The sequence below is a fragment of the Neolamprologus multifasciatus genome, chromosome 5 (assembly GCF_963576455.1).
Source record: "Neolamprologus multifasciatus chromosome 5, fNeoMul1.2, whole genome shotgun sequence".
Lineage (NCBI taxonomy): Eukaryota > Metazoa > Chordata > Actinopteri > Cichliformes > Cichlidae > Neolamprologus > Neolamprologus multifasciatus.
The window spans coordinates 23,911,873-23,928,549 of NC_140443.1; the positions used below are offsets into that span (position 1 = coordinate 23,911,873).

At 42.0% G+C, this 16,677-nt stretch overlaps 1 long non-coding RNA gene across 4 annotated transcripts in view; it reads left to right on the forward strand.

Moving 5' to 3' along the window:
- LOC146518742 (uncharacterized) overlaps positions 1 to 16,677 on the forward strand; it is a 37,869-nt gene that overhangs the window by 11,671 nt on the left and 9,521 nt on the right. For all 4 annotated transcript variants that reach the window (XR_014874189.1, XR_014874190.1, XR_014874191.1 and 1 more), the window contains one exon: positions 8,587 to 8,694. This is a non-coding gene — a long non-coding RNA (uncharacterized LOC146518742). The remainder of the gene's footprint in view (positions 1 to 8,586; positions 8,695 to 16,677) is intronic.

Consider the following 16,677-nt stretch of genomic DNA (forward strand, 5'->3'; position numbering starts at 1 on the left):
TTGAGACTAAAATGACAGGTTCGTTTTTTCAGGCGAGAGGGGGTGCTCTGTTTGGGTGATGAGAAGGCTCTTTTGCATGAACCCTCCATGACCTCTCTCCTTCTTCCTATTCTTATGCCCTACTTCTTGGCAATCTATCCCGGTACATGAATACTGTTAGCAGCTCACACTTTTCCTTTTTTTTGTTCCACTCCTGGTTGTTTTCACCCCCCCCCCCTTCCCCCACCACCTCCAGCTCATAACCTCATTAACTCTCCTCACCAGCAGAAACTTCTCACCGTCTCTTCACTTTTTCATAACACTCCTACTTATGCCAAGGAGTTGTTGTGTCTGGGTTGTAAGGAACATGTGCAATATATCAGAAGCCTCTCGCTTATTCACATGTATACACACACATACGCACACAGAAATGCACACGCACACACAGATCTGGTAGCGAGCGCTGGTCTTCTTGAGAACGTCCAGCGTGAGGAAGTGGGGTGTCTGTCCAGCTATGATTTAGGTCAGAGGGAAGCAGGGATGGGAGGCTTCTCTGCTCTCTGTTTATTTGAAGCAGGAGCCATTACTGCTGTCTCTTAGTCGTATTTATACACAGACACAGAACAGACGTACCCTGATACAACCGGACCATGCGCATGTTTCTGTCTGTGTGTAGTTCTCTGTGCGAGTGTAAGAAAGAAAGAAAGGGCGTGCATATTATGTGGCTCGAGACCATGTCTGTGTACAATGCACAGTAAAAATAAACCGCAGTGATTTGTGATCTGGGCCTAATAGAGGAAGGGCCAGTGCTTTTAGCGGGAACAGTGTGGAGCAGTGGGCCTCAGAGTAGCAGCATTAGGAGTCTGCAGGGACTTCTGGCTTCACTCCAGCCCAGTCCCAACATTCTTGATTCACCTAATGAAAGACATCTAATCACCGAACTGGGGTAAAGTAAGCAAGCAAGCCCTTCAGCTGCGTAGAGTATGAGTTAAGGCTTCACATCAGCGTAAATGAAAGGGTGTGTTTATGTGTGTGGTCCAGTTATTACTCATGTTATTGGGGCCTAAATATGTTTACACAGTCACATAATGGGCATGTGACTTCCTTATGGGGACAAACAAGCCAGTCTAAATCATAAAATGTCAAGGTGAGGACGTGTTTTAAGGTGAGCGAGAGGCTTAGGGTTTGATTAAGCGAGTAGTTATGGTTAAGGTCGGAGTAAATCTTTTAGGAAACAAATGTAAGTAAGTGAAGTCATGGATACATGACTGTGCATGTGTGTGTGTGTGTGTGTGTGCATATGTGTCACTCTTATGTGCCAGCGGGGTGGTTGCGTGGAATCTGTGTGGTGTGAACTAGTCCCATGGCGTCTATTGCCTGTTTGCCATTACTGCAGGGTTGCCACAGCTTGTAAAAGCCTCGTTAACACAAAGACCTGCTCACATGTTAATTGGCTAATTGACTAATTAATTTTTGCATAAAGGCATGCACAGTGAGAAAAGCTGGCTAATTGAAAGTGACTATAGGTTTAATTATGTGAGGAAAGCACGAGGAGGAAGGAGCTGTGAAGGTGGGACGCCCGGATGCCGCGTCTGGCTCACACGATTTCTCGTATCACCCCCTGATCTCCACATCTCAATACCATTTGCTTCTGTTTACTGCTCTTTTTTGCTGCCAAGGAATTAACACGCAGTGGAAAAGGCAAGTTTGCCACCAAACCCAGCCCTTTGAGTACTTTCCATATTTGAGAGAGATGCCAAGACAGATAGAGGTATTGCGGTGAGTGACAGCGATTACAAAAAAGCAAGATAAAAGCTTCAAGCAAAGGTTCCTCTTATTTACATAAACATTTCTTGTGGACCTTCAAGGCTCCTTCTGCTGAAAAATCATTTAAGAACGACACAAGCCGCGTCAGTCAGGCAGCCATCCCTGGACTTGTGGTGCGCCGAGGCCTCGGTGTGATCATGCATTTACATCAACAGCAATCTAAGTCCAATTATTGAAAAGTATGTAAAACTGACACACACAACAAGACGGAGACAGAGGAATGTGCAACCGAACGAATTGCACGTTAATTCAATTCCTTCCCACCGCTCGCTAAAACACCGCCACAAATTAAATCGGCCAGGAGAGCAGACAGCTAACAAAGGAAATTAACAACGATGCTGTCTCTGTATTAGGGCATATGGATTCGCTGCATGTTTGCTGCGTGTGCGTAGCCGCAGCCTCACGCCTCTGTACGCAGAGAGAGGGGGGGAAAGGCCAGTTTTAATCAAGAAATCCATTCCACTTTTCTAACCTCTCTTCGCTCCACCCCCTCCTCCCTCCATGGCAGGCTTGTGTGGAAACAGAAGTGCTAAATTACCCTGGAGCAGTCAGACAAAAACATCTTGTTGGGTTCTAAATTGCTTTGCATGCATGTTAATTGGACAGAAATCCCTGCAGTGTATTTGGGTTTGTGTGTGACTTCATGGATGTGTTGTTCTGAACTGCATCTGTGTATGTACAGAGTCTGCACGGGTGTATATACAGTCTGTGTGTGTGTGTGTGTGTGTGTGTGTGTGTGTGTGTGTGTGTTGAAAAAGGCTGGTGAGCTATTATAGCTGCAACGGCTTGCACAGATTTGGAGGTTATCTGTTTTTGTTGGTTAATTGTGAAGCTGATAGTATCGAGGGTCTGGGCCAATTCAAGTGGGCTTTCAGCCAAATTACCTCAGTAATCATCTGTGTTCAAGTCCCTGGATGCTTTCACCAAGACAGAGCCTGGGAAGCCCCGAAGTTCAATGGAGAGGAGCAGATCTGACCCCAGTATTAGACAGCTTACACTGTAATTGAAATGATATTTTTTTTCCCTATGCCATTATTGGATTGCTGACAAGATTTCACCCCAAAATTCCATTTGTGGTCAATTTATCCTGTTTGTTTTTAATTAATGCGGGCAGCTAATGAACTCAGAAGGGATCTTAGCCAAACGATCAAGAACTTCCTCCATGTTTCTGTGTTATCTTTGAAGAAGTAAGCTTTGAAACTGGAGCATGAAATTGTGTAAAAGTGGGAAAGGAATTCGCCTGGATGAAGCGCGCAAACACCAAATCCAATGCACTTTACTTTGACTATGACTAGGAATTCCATTGCTAATGACTAAAGATTATTTTAAACTGTAAGTAATTTATTGTGGCAGAGACACGAAGGCCTAATGAAATACACAAACTCTTATCAGGGTTCGTTTTTTCCAGTGTTGATTTAATTAATTCAAAAGTGGGGCACACTGCACTTTAGCATTTTGTGGGAGCAGTCTCGCGTCGCTTGCCTCATCTCTGTCTGCCGTCCTCTCGCTTTCTCTCACATGAACAACTGCTGCAGCTGCCCTTGTCAGACTATAAAAAAGTGTATTCCAATCACTGACTGGCTTTAGAAAATAAGTTAATCAAATGTGGTAGATGTCTTGATGCTGTATATTTCTAATATGAACTGGCTTCAAAGGATTCTCATCTTGGCTGTTACTGTTCGTTAGGAATGACCATTTATACATCTCAGATCTAATGGAGAGAAAAGGATCAAACGCAACCTTGATAGATGATCTCTCGTTGTCCTCGCGACCCCTTTGACTGCAAACTGTGACTTTCTTTCCCTCTTTCTGAGTGCTTTATATGAAGCTCTGCAATTGGAGTTTGTTCTCTGGCTACACACAGTGTCTGACTCCAATACTTATTTTTCACTTGGACATCCTCATTACACACTTACCTGCACAGAACTTGCCACTTTTGTGTGTCTTTTCATATTTGTGTAGAGCTCGGATGTTAAGGGAGTATAAGACGTTCATGTAAAAAAAAGAAAAGAAAAGATAAACGAGCAACAAAAAGATTTTGAGCAGTATCGAAAAGCCCGTGCAACCTCAACTTGAACCAGAAATTAGAGTCGTATTGAACAAAGTAGAATAAAAGTTAAGGCTTATCCTGTTTAGCCAGAATGGGGGTTAGCGGGAAGCTGCTGGACTAAAATCCTTCCATGGTCCACATAGTAGACTAAGTTGTCTACTATGTGTTAAGAGTGTGCAGGCCTCCAGGCCATGAATCCTCAGACGGTGACCTCATTTGACCTTCTCACCCTCCAACACACACACACACACACACACACAAATAGCCGCCCTAACACACACACATAGAGTACATGCAGTGTAGTTCTGTCTTTTTCTTCTTTTCTTATGTATGCTGTAGCATCTCAGTGTGTGTGTGTGTATAACAGAGACACCTACACACGCCTCAGCTGCGCAGACAAATGAGACAAGGTGTCACTCTTTAGCTGTCATTTAGTTTCTGCCGTTCCACTTTGCTGCTGAAGGTTGAAGGAATATTCTGCTGAACACACAAACAGAAAAATAAGTGCGACAAGAGACAAACACACACATGTACAAACACACACACACGGCACCGCTAGAAGCTGTGAACATAAACACTTAACCCTGGAAAGATTCAATGATGGCGGATAAAAGAGTGATTTGTGTTCTGCTAAGGGGAAAATGAGTAATCCTATCATTCAGCGTGACATGCAACACAACACGGCGCATCAGTCACAGACACACGCACACACACACACGACATTAAACACTGCCTATCAGGATGATAAAAGCATGCCTCACCCACACAATAAAGCGTTTGATTTTTCTATTTTCCGTGTCATTCATTTTTCTTCATGCTCTCCCTCTCCTTCCCCTGGCGGCATTGCTTCTGTCACAACAGAATATATTTGTGTATTCATGTAAATATCGCAGCTAATCTCTCTAAATATATTTATGAGATTTAATACCTTTGTACTGCAATACTGTGCGTGCAGAGCATCAGCTTTTACACTGTCACGAAGACACATGCGCATACCCACACACACCACGCGTGCATACGGGCACCACACATCCACATATAGCTTGCACTGGGGTGCATACCAATCCCTTGGTCTTTCTGTCTTCCTGCTGGGGCATTAATTCCTGCCCATATTTCCATCTGATTATGGTCCGGTTATACCCGCAACTAATTGAACATTAAATATAAATAAAGTTAATGAAAATGTCCTTTATCCCCTCCAAACTAGGCCTGAGAACGCATCTATTAACTCAAATTAATCTGGCCCTGATACGTGTTGCAGTGAGGAAGATATATGCATAGTTTGCTGCTCTCATCTCCGACCCGAATTATGGTCCCTCTGTCTGAGCAGGACAGTTAAATAAGAGAGACATGTTGTTCTCCTATTTCTCAGTATTCCTGTAAAACCATATCCAGACCTTTTTATCTAGTTGAAAAAAATTGTGAGGCTAATACCTTGACTTTAAGCTTGGATTTTACTGGCCTGGGCCCACTCTTTATGGACCACTAGCACACTTCTGCCATTGGTTTGGATGGAAAACAGCCTGTGTGCAGTGTGGGCCAGAGCCTCTTCTGGTTAATTACCAGAGAAGGATTGTGCGGTTGCTTTAAAGGACAGATTTTGTAACACCAACTTACAATACAGTCTCCCGAAATACTCAAAAATAGTTGTAAACCATGCACATAAATCTGCCGCGAATTGCCCGTGTTTTTTCCTGTGGGCTTGTTAGTTTTGCTCGTTGTGCTTTTCCTTTCAGACAAGCTTCCATTGCAAGCGCCTTTAACAGAAGCAAAGACACCCGCTGTGAGTGCGGTCGACAGACACACTGATGCAAGAAAAAGGAGGAAACAATGAATGGATGGATGCTTTCATTCTGATGAAAGGAATAAATGCTAAAGCATTTATTTTGTCTATTATCTCACTAAAAAGCCCTCTCCATTCCTGTCTCCCCTTGATCCCCAAGGCCCCTCATATTAGCATCTCTACTGGACAGCGAGGGGTTAACTAACCCGTTTAAGGGGAACCACAGAAAACAATACTTGGACCCCAAAAAAGACAATGGCACTGCCTTTCTCCTCCATATTTGTAATTTAACATCAAAAGGCTTCTCTCCCAGCGACCTCTGAGAGCCAGCGTCTCTTTAATGAAGCGCCCCACCCCCCTTAATCACATTCAAATTGGTTAGTGTTCAGAAAATAGAAATATGTATTAGATAGCAATAAATTTTCATCATTGGCTAAGCCTGCTTCTTAATTGTCCTGTCCCAAGGCTTGGGAATTTCATTGTTCGTTAGGTGCTTAAGTCCCCCATCTCATTCAGTCTCTCTGACATTACTGCTGAGGGCTCTAATGCCCAACTAATTTGAATGGGGATTTACATGATAGAGCAGGGAGCATTAAAATGTGGAGGGAAGGGAAAAAAGGAAAAAAGGAAAAAAGGGGGGAAACGGCTTCTTTCACTTCAAAAGTCACTTTGTTCAAAGTCAAATGACAGTGTTTAAAGATGCTCTATCTTTCTCTCCTCAGGATTTTGGACAGCAGTGCCAAGTTTAATGGTTCGTTATCTTAGACCCTCTCTGTCCTCCTCACTCTCCGTAGCGCTTTCTTCTTCCTTTGCCGCTAACCACGCGCTTTTGTTTAGTGGCACCATACTGTTTCAGAATATACATTGTTTTTAAGGGGGTTTTGAATTGCAAAACACTTCTGTCATTCTCCATTATTTTTTTTCCCCTCACATTTCTGTTACTCTGCATGTCACTCAGTGGCGTGCCATCAGAGCTTTAAGAACCATATTGAATTGGCACGAATGTTCGGATTTATGTGCACGCATGCACCGAGGAAACGCGTGCACGTGTGCGTGCCCGCTTCGCTGTAGCTGTAAAAGTAGATTAGGCCCATTGCTATGACTTTTCTTCCACGCTGCCATGTAACCTGTTCTGCTTGCTGTTTGTGGCTGGCGGCTTGTGCTCTCTCTGAGAGAAAAAAGAAAATGCTTGGAATTTTTCTGTTTGTTCTGGAGGTATTTTGGATCAGAGGTAGATTGTGTGTATGCTTGTGTGCATCTATTTGTGTTTCTTCAAGTATGTCTATTTTGGAGCGGTGTGAAATGGAAGCTGCGGTGATAAAGAGAATCAGATGTTTTCTGTTGGACTCCATGTGTGTCTGGCAGTGCAGACATAAAATGTCCATAAGGCAGAGACGGGGCAAACAGTTTGCACGGCGAATTACAATTTTGGCAGTGTAATTGTTTGTGCACGTGGGTGTGCATGTGTTTCTCTCTCTCACTCTCTTTCTCTCTCTGTCTGTGCACATTCAAGTAAGACCTGAGTGCTTTGAGTGCTCATGCAAGCATGTGCATTGGATGTAGTGCCGTGTGCTCTTTCCCGCTCTGTCCACCTGTTGGTAAAGGTATTCAGAGTTTTTACTTCCTGCAGCATTGTGGTAAATATTAGGTTCGAAAAGCTGAATTATGACACAGTGTCATGGCCTACTATTTACCCCGCTCTAATTATTGTTTGCCTCTTTTTCGCTTATAAACACTGACACTTTCCACCTTCGAATCTCCATAATTAGTGCGTTTGGTTTGACCTGCGTGTCACCGGAGATGAGAGGAGGTTGCAGAGGGTCAGAACTAATGAGAGAGAGAGGGGTCAACCTTAGACATCGACTCAACTTGGGGCAAAAAAGGGCATCACCATACAACGCGTACACAATACCACACAAAGCTGTTGCAGAATAGGACCAAAACAAAAAAAAAATGCGGGGAATAAATCACTTCATTACTTTCTGAACCAACAGTGGTGGTAAGTTTGATTCCTACGTTTCAAATCAAGAAAATAAAAGGACACAAAAACAGACTGAAAATCAATCCTGACGAGGGTCACTGAGGGACGGCCGGTTGAAAAGTATTTTCAATTTACCTCGGACTTTTCGCTCTTTATGAGTATGACATCCTACCAACATATTCAAACTGCAATTTTAAAACACGCTCGACTGTTGGTGCTTTAACGTTTAGCTTGTTACCCAAGGATATCGAGCTAAATGTCTAGCTGTCTGCAGATCACAGTAAGAAAGTGTAGGGTTAACTCTGATAATCACCTGTATTGATGTGTGTGTGTTCGAGGGAAAACTGCTGGTTCCAGAGCAGCCGACCATGAATGGTTATTGATTCCATCATAAAGACCTGCTGTCTCCTGTGTGTATGGCTCTTTAGGCAATCACCGATGCCTGCTTTCTTTCCTTCTGACAGCTTTGCATCTTACACCTGTCCTCCTCATCAGTCTTTTACAGTACCCCGCTTTAAACTCATTGCACCTAAATTAGTATGCATTTATGTCCCATTTGCCAGCACTGAATCTAAGCCCTTTGTCCTCTGGTATCTCATATCTCATCCTGTCCCTTGCTTTATCCCTTCTCTTTTCTTGATCGGTTTCCCACCAGTGCAACCATACATCCGTTTGGAAACTTTATTCAAAGCTTCACTGCGCTAGTATAGACAGGGAAGCAAACAGACAGACAGGCGACAAACGAGAAAGCACACACTAATCAGGCTTATGATGCTGGTGGGCTAATAGAGCCTTGTGCCCTGCTTAGACTGCTGCTGTAAATGATTAGCCTGGCTCAGGCTGAGCTGTATTAGCTGGCCTGCCATTACTGATAGCTCCTGGCTCCCAACTTTATCGCAGTGATAAAGCCCCCGCTAGAGCTCGCATTAGAAACAATCAACCAATCTCCTCTGGTCTCGTGTTTAGGTGGGAATGGTGGTGCAGATGTCATTACACTGAGAACTGAAGGAGGACGCTCTCCCACGATGCTTGCCTCCGATAACCAGGACCACATGTATGAAGAACTTAAGGAAGGTGAGAGATGCTTTGTGAAAGTTGTAGAAAACATTTACCGGTTAAAATATAAGGAATAGCCCCTAATGGCTATTTGCTGAAGTAGTTTTTAATTATTTTGAGCGTTCGTCCACCTCAACACCAAAAGCTCCCTGCTTACACTAAACAAAAAGCTACACGCTAGCACAAACCCAGCTCTTCACTTTTGGACTGTCGTGCAAACGGGAAGTGAGGCTGTATTTTTTTCCTGCTCAACATAAAGATGTGGGTGTGATGCTCTCTGTGTGCTCACATCGAAGCAAAAATGCAGGGAACACCCAATGGCTTAGACAAATAACACACATGCACATGCATACACACTCCGAGCCTTCATACACAAGGTGCAGACACACACAAAGACACAGACAAATGAGACCTTAGTGAAATAGCTCGTGGGTTTTCTGCTGTGGTCATGATTTCCTTCAGGGCTGTGAAAACACTGTGCATATGGAGTCCATCTCCTCTATGGCTTAGCAATGAGGCAAACTTGCACAGAGCATCAACATGTGCACACTGCCACAAGGTATAAGATGTCTTTACTGGGCGTGCTAGTGTAAAGGTATGGTTTCTGGCTTGGTGCAGAAAACAGTGTTTTTGAAATAACGGTTTTTTTTTTTAAATGGACATGCAATTGTGCAAAAATGTATCCACCTAAAGGTGTAAATGCAAGGAAATACTGTAGGTAGTTTTACAAGAAATCATATCATAAGGGGGAAATGCGTTAAATGATTAAAGTGAGTTAGCGCTGAAAAGTATTGTGGTGTGGCAGAAAAATCAATGAGCACAGCTGAGTTTTCTTCATCATAGCGCCTGTCTATTGAGTTACCGTAGCTCTGCTAACAGGTTATCAATTCAGGGCATTGTATGTGCGGCTGCGTATGTATTCATTAACATCCTTATCTCAAAACGGGCACATGGAAACTCCACCCAGCTCTATGTCTCTGTTTCACTCTCTTCTTTGACTTGGCCGGCGTGTTGAGGTATTGACCAGTTGTCAGGGGTTAGGAGCTATTGATTGTGACTTATCCAGCTGTTTATATTTGAACCCTGGGTTTAACCTCCATCGATCAACACGCACCTTGAAGTCTGCAAGGTGTTCAACTCTGCCTTCTACTAATGGGGCTAAATGGTTGTGTGACTGTGTGTGCCTCTTTCTGTGTGTGTGTGTATCACTTGTCCTTCAGGGAGCATGCCAAGTAAAAGAAAATAGGAAAGTGAATTTAAGTTGTTGCTCTGATTGCTTTTATTAGGTGACGTTCTGCATGCTTGTGTGTTGCACAAACAGCACAAAACAAAGCACAAGTAAAACTCAGAGGTCTCAGAGGCCAGTGGTTTAATGTGAATATTCAACTTGTATATGTAAAAATGCATCACAATAACATCTTTGTTATTCCATGCCCAATATTTAATAACTTCACCTTGACTTTCAAGATGGCACCTCCGCCGCACGTAGCTGTACACATACAAGCTTACACACCGTACAATGAAGTCGATTCAGAGAACGTTTTGCACACTCTTTCTCCGCTATTTGTTAAACTTTCAAAAGATTCCTTTAAATGTCTTTCTTTTACAATCGGTTTTCCATTTTTTTCCATTTCGCTGTGCCAAAGCTCTCATTCCGGTGCCCCAGCCTTAGCTGGTTCAAATAAGCAATTATTATGTGTGAATATATGTGTGTTCATTTTTGTCAGGGACTCAATGTCATATTTTTAGAAGAGGACTAAAAGGAAAAAGTTTAATTTAGATGATGCCTTAGATGCCTTCTACGTGGGTGTGTGTTTGTGTGCGCGCGCATGCCTGCGTGTCTGCGTATGTGTGCACACTTTCATATTGTATTGTCATCTATGTATGACTGTCTCCCTCCCTCTCCATTTGAAGAGTTGTAATGAGTCATCAGGGAGAGCTGATGTGAATTATTAATATTCAATCATGATGCTGCTCATGAATTAACTGGAGCTGGAGAAGGAGGGGTGGACAGGAGAGAGCGTGAAGGAGAGAGAGAAGGAAAGATGGTGAAGATTCCGCTTGAAACAAACATGCAGGAAAAGAAAAGGTCGATCAGGAAGGTGTGCAGCAAAAATACAGGGACACTTATAGAAAACAAAGAACAAAAACACAGAATCTTATTACTGTCCGATATATATTATATTTGTGGGTGATAAGAAATGCAGCCGCAGTAAAAACCACGAAGACGACACATGACAGAGTCGTCATCATCTAAGCAAAGATGACGGCTTGTACCCATATGTGGTGCCGTGTGTTCATTAAGTGTTCATTTTTGTAATTATCTTGATAAAGACACATCTTGGAGTGACATAATGCTACATTGATTTTCTGCTCTAAAAAACCTCAAATTTCATAAAGACCCAAGTGCTTTGAGATATCAATTTGAAATTCCTGGGATTGTTACCTGCTAAAGCAAATTGTGCTTATCCCTCTAAGATGCACCACAAACACAAACGGGTTATATATTCTCATTGGCTGCCTCGACATAATGACACTGCCAATGTCTGAAATTAAAAAATAAATAAATAAAATTGATTTGATCTCCATGACTACTGCACGTGCTTAAACTATCACGTTTAAGCACACAAGCTCCACCCAGGTTTGCATATATTGTGTGATTTCCTGCTGACACAAGAAATCATTTAAATCAAAAATTTAAACCTAAAGTAATTCATACTGGTGAAGCTAATACTAATTCTGGGGAAAAAATGAATGCGGAAAAGCCTTATGTTTGTTAAGTGATACAAAAGCAGCACAGAACTATTTGCAACTCAAACTCAGCATATAAATCAGTGAGTCTATTAGCTGGATTGCAGATGACCATTTTCCAGTATGTTTTATAAATTCCCCAGATAACAGGACATTCACTCTATTCTCTTTTTTTGTACTAGTCTCCAAAACTGTGAAAGGCAAGATTTACAAGATAAATATATGTGGTGAGACCTGCTGTGGTGTATGGTTTGAAAACAGTGGCACTAACGAAAAGAAGAAGTGAGTTGAAGATATTAAGATTTTCAGGATGCAAAAATTACAGATGTGTGTATTAGAGGGACAGCTCAGGTTGAGCAGTTTGGAGACAGAGAGGCAAGGCTGGTTTGGACATGTGCAGAAGAGGGATAGTGGATATGCTGGACAAATGATGCTGAAGATGGAGCTGCTAGGCAGGAGGAAAAGAGGAAGACCACAGAGAAGATTTATGATTGCAGTGAAGGAGCACATTCAGAGGGTTGGTGTGACAGAGGAGGATACTTAGGAGAGGGTGAGATAAAGGCAAATGATCCACGACCCTTAAAGGGAGCAGCTGCAAGTAGAAGAAGAAGAGGACTTGTCTCCATAATTTTGCATATAACTGCCTGCTCATACTGAGGCTGCTCAGCTGTGGCTGGCTCTGAGGTAACTTTAGCTTTAGTCACGCCTGTGGTAGCGTCTTTAAAATGTCCATGTTTAGTGAGGTGATTGTTGTTATGAATGCTTTTGTGGTTGTTTACTTGTGTTTCACTTACAGCGAGGAGGTTCCACGCTAATGATAGGTTAACATTTGGCTGTGCATGTGTTGCGCATGCATGAAATGGAGCGGTCAGGGAAAATGCTTGTACCTGTCCTGATTGATAAGTGCATCTCTACTTCTTATATCAGTCGTGTGCTCCACAAAGAGCCTGCAGCAAGACATTGCGTGTAATGTCTGTGTATGAGAGATGAGGTCACGAGTGATTAGTCCATAGCTTCATTTTGTTCTTTTGCACATCATTGGTAACAATGAAGTCAAAACTTTTGATAGAAGTTCTTTAGGAGTCGTCTTGAAGTCTGAAGACAACGTTCTGTGAATTTATATATATCCTGAAAATGCATTGTGTGATTCCTGGTGCTGCTTTGGGTTATAGTAATAGTAAGCCTTGAAATCCACCTGTAATACATATAGGTATGTTTGGTTTTGTATGAAACTGTGCTCTCACTGCAGAGCTGGATTGAGTTTGCAGGTTACAGGTTATCAGATGCTCAGAGACAAAACACACACACATACACACATTTATATGAACATACACACACACTTTGTGATTTTAAACCTGACCTGACAGTTCTCTCTCCACGAGCAGACTCGTTCTTTCTTCTCATTTGTTCTCCCCTTTGTACTTCAAAATTTGTGCGTGCATTTGCGCAGTTTGATATAAACGGTTGCATCACTGCCATCCTGTCGATCTTCATTCGATTGTAAGCCGTTTTCACACACGGACCTTGGACAGTTTCAGGAAAATCAGGTCAGGAAATTTTAAACACTTCTCCTTTTGCAGATGTAGCAGGGAGCAGGAAATAGTCCTTCCACACTGTCAATGTTACCTGGTTTTGACTCACTGACTCAGTATGAAATGCCACATTCTCACAGGCAGCTCTGAATGGTGATGTCTAAAAAGGTTCAGGGCTGCAGCGTCTGTGTGAAGACAGCTTTATTGAGCACAACATAGGCTTTACAAGTTTCATTCATCCTCTCCTTTTTCCCCCACATAGTTTGATGAGTTTAAATGAAACTTTTTCTTGATTTGAAGACAAACTGATGAAGATTGTTATTATATGCTTAAATTTCATGTCTCTATTATGCAAAGTGAAAAGAAACAAAATGTAGGCTCAGTTCTAATGGATGCAATATCTATTCATTTCATACAAACTTCTTGAAATGCAACTGATTTTTGTCATCAAAGCTCCACTGTGAGATGACGACCTCTGGAAGAATTGGAGGGAATTTCTCTTTACAGCTGCGACTAGGATTCTCTGGGGCTTAAGAATGATATGATTGGAGTTATGTGGTCAAAGGTAAATGTCTCTGTGGCCTTTTACTACATATGAGTCTGGACCGATGCTGGATTTACACTACAATTTCAATGTTTGGCAGAAGCATACAACTGTGGGGCGGTAATTCCAGTTTCTTATAGTTGCATGGAAAAGTTCAAGCTCCCCGTTGCATCATTTTATAACCTGACTGTGTTTGACATATTTGGTATCTTTGGAAAGTCGTACTGTTGGCTAGAATTTAAATTAAACTTCTTTGACTTTAAACAAAGCTCAGCTGCACAACATGCATCTGTAATGATGGACCCAGGGAAATGCCTGTAGAGTGCAGAGGTTAATCGTTTTTTTTATGAGAGATCTATGATTCTGGAACAGATGCAGTGTCTCTGGTTTGCTGGTCTAGACAGGACGGAAACAAAAACCTTTAGCCTTTTATTTAGGCCTTATAGCCTGCCTAATGTTAGCAAGACTGATCTGTGTATAAACAAAAATCTGGTACATCTGGATTTGCATTTATATAAAATTATGTTTGTGTCAAAAGTAGCACGCAAGATAAAAGATAATTGCAAGCAAATAATTCAGTTTTACCAGGGTCTTGAGGCTTGTCATGTCATGCACACATTGCTGAAGAGTGGTCCACCAAATCAGACATGACAACAACAACCGTTTGCTAGGAGAAACATATTTATTCTCTGACTGCTTGGCAGTGACTCCTGGAAGCTGCTAGCTGTCTCTGGGAAGGTGCTACACCTAAAAACTCTCCATGACTGCTTTGGTTGCTAGCAGATTTCCACAGTTGGCTGTATTTTTTCACGTTTGTCTGCAAATAATTACTAACTACTAGCCCAGAGGTAGTAAAGCATGTGCTCAAAACCAGAAATATAGAAGGTTACTCTGCCTTCAGAGTAGAAGTTGTGCCTCAGATCTGCAGTCCACGTTTCAAAAGGTGCAACTTTTACTTTGAAGGTAAACTATCTCCATTTAGCTGGACAGTATTTGTTGACAAATCTTCTACTTCCTGCAACTGCAGCAATTTGCTAGCAACCACACTGAAAAAAAGGGATTGGCCAGCTCTTGGATTTATGTAAGCATCTTGCGTGTATTTAACACAATTGCCTCATGGTTTAAAGTTAAGTGTAACTATATAGTTTAGAAACTACATAACATGCAGAGAGGGTAGATTAAATTGTTCATATCATGTTTGAGTGAAGTAAGTCAATGATATAGCAATGTTAAATCTCGCGACACTGCACGGGATTTCAGTCTTGCACGCTTTGGATCGTGGTTTGAGGAAGGCATCCAACTCAGTCAAGTCGAACAACCGCCTCTACTGTTTTTTGGTAAACCGAAAAAAGTAAATTGGGTGGTTGTTACATTAAAAAAGTCTACCTTGTAATTTGAACACAATTTTTTCATGTTTCTATCTTGAACGTAATTAAATCATGTAGGATCTGTACAAAATTCAACAACTTAATTTGTTCTTGTTGAGATGACATGATACAATCTAGTAAGAGTGGTTAGTTGCTGGACTCATGAAATTAACAAGATTACATGAGATTTCAAACTGCAGGAAAATCACTAGAGTTATAAGAGGCAGAGAACTACACACACACACAACGTGTATGCTATTGCTTTTTATTGTGGTTTAACCTGTCAAGGACAAAAACGTACAGAAAATTCTGCATCAAGCCTTGAAATCATAGCTTTCCCACTTTTGTCAACCCTGGATTGGTGACATGGTGGTTAGCGCTGTTGCCTCACAGTAAGAAGGTCCTAGGTTTAAATCCACAATATGGCTAGTTTGCACTGGTTTCTCTCTGGGTATTCTGGTGTCCTCCCGCAGTTATTAGAGTCAGCTTAGGTTAATTAGTGATTGTAAATTCACCATGAATGTGAATGCAAATGGTTGTTTGTCTCTATGTGAAAGACTGGTGAGCTGTCCAGTGTGTAACCTGCCTCGTAACCTACACCCCCCCAACCAGGATAAAGATCGGAGGATGTTAGTTGTTGTAGATCCATTCAACTTTTATGATAACCAGACTCTAGACTTTGTTGAACATTATGTAATATGAAGACAACATGCAGTATTTAAGTAATCAAGTAGTACTGTGGTAAAGGTTATTGAATAGTGTTGAAATTAAATGACAAAATTGTGAAGGATTAAAATATTCCAAGACCTCAACTTACTTCATCTAAACATGTTTCAATCACGTTTTATGAACACAAAATGCACAGGTTTATTGACTATGAATAAGTTGTGTTGATTTAACTCAGTTGTTTAAGTTTCTGCCAAAGCAAAACGTTTGTGTGCAACCAATGTCCACTATTGAATCAAGTAAATCCAACATGGCCTTTTTTTCAGTGCATAGCAATCACAACAAAGATCTGTCAACAGGGAATTCATATTTTTGCCTCATGACCGTGATTGCCGGGAGGCTGAAGACCAGTCTCTAATCCTATGTAACAGGGGGCCTTATTCACTTCCAGATCCCAGATTGTCACCATAATTGTCACATGTCCAAAACCATGGACAAGTTAACATCCCTTAGTTTGTGGTCATGTGTCTGCAAAACCTCAGTTCATTGCCACTCATGCAGTTAAACTCCTCATGGGTTAATTAAACAACCTGCAGGAGCACACAAAGAAGCCATCACTCAGGTAAGAGTCTGTACTTGGCGAGTCCCGCAGCAGATTCACACTCTCGCAGGGAGCTCGGCTCTCAAAGCTGAATTCTGCTAACGTGAGTCACTCTAACTTTTGACAGTTTAGAGGGCAGAGCTCAAAGAAAGAATGATATTAATGTGATTGGTCACTTTCAAAGCAGTGATGCCACAACATCTATGACTGATGTGTAGTTTATGGTCCTGCAAATGTGTCCATCCGCGTACGCATTAGTGTTTGGACAGCAAACAGAGAAGTGTGTCATCCGTCGCAAACATGCTCCTCTGCAGTCCCCCAAAATCTCAACTGCAGGTTGCTGGACATAAATTACCCAGGCATTGGTTTACTGATGATTGGTTGATGAAGGGCTGGATTAAGAAAAGGAGCGACAGAAGAAGAACAGGAGAAGAGCAAAAAAATCCTGACACAAAAGTACAGACAGTGGCTTCAGTGGGCCCTTATTGTTTTTACCACTCTGTTCCACTTCAGCTCTTTATGTGTTGTAACGTCGCTCTT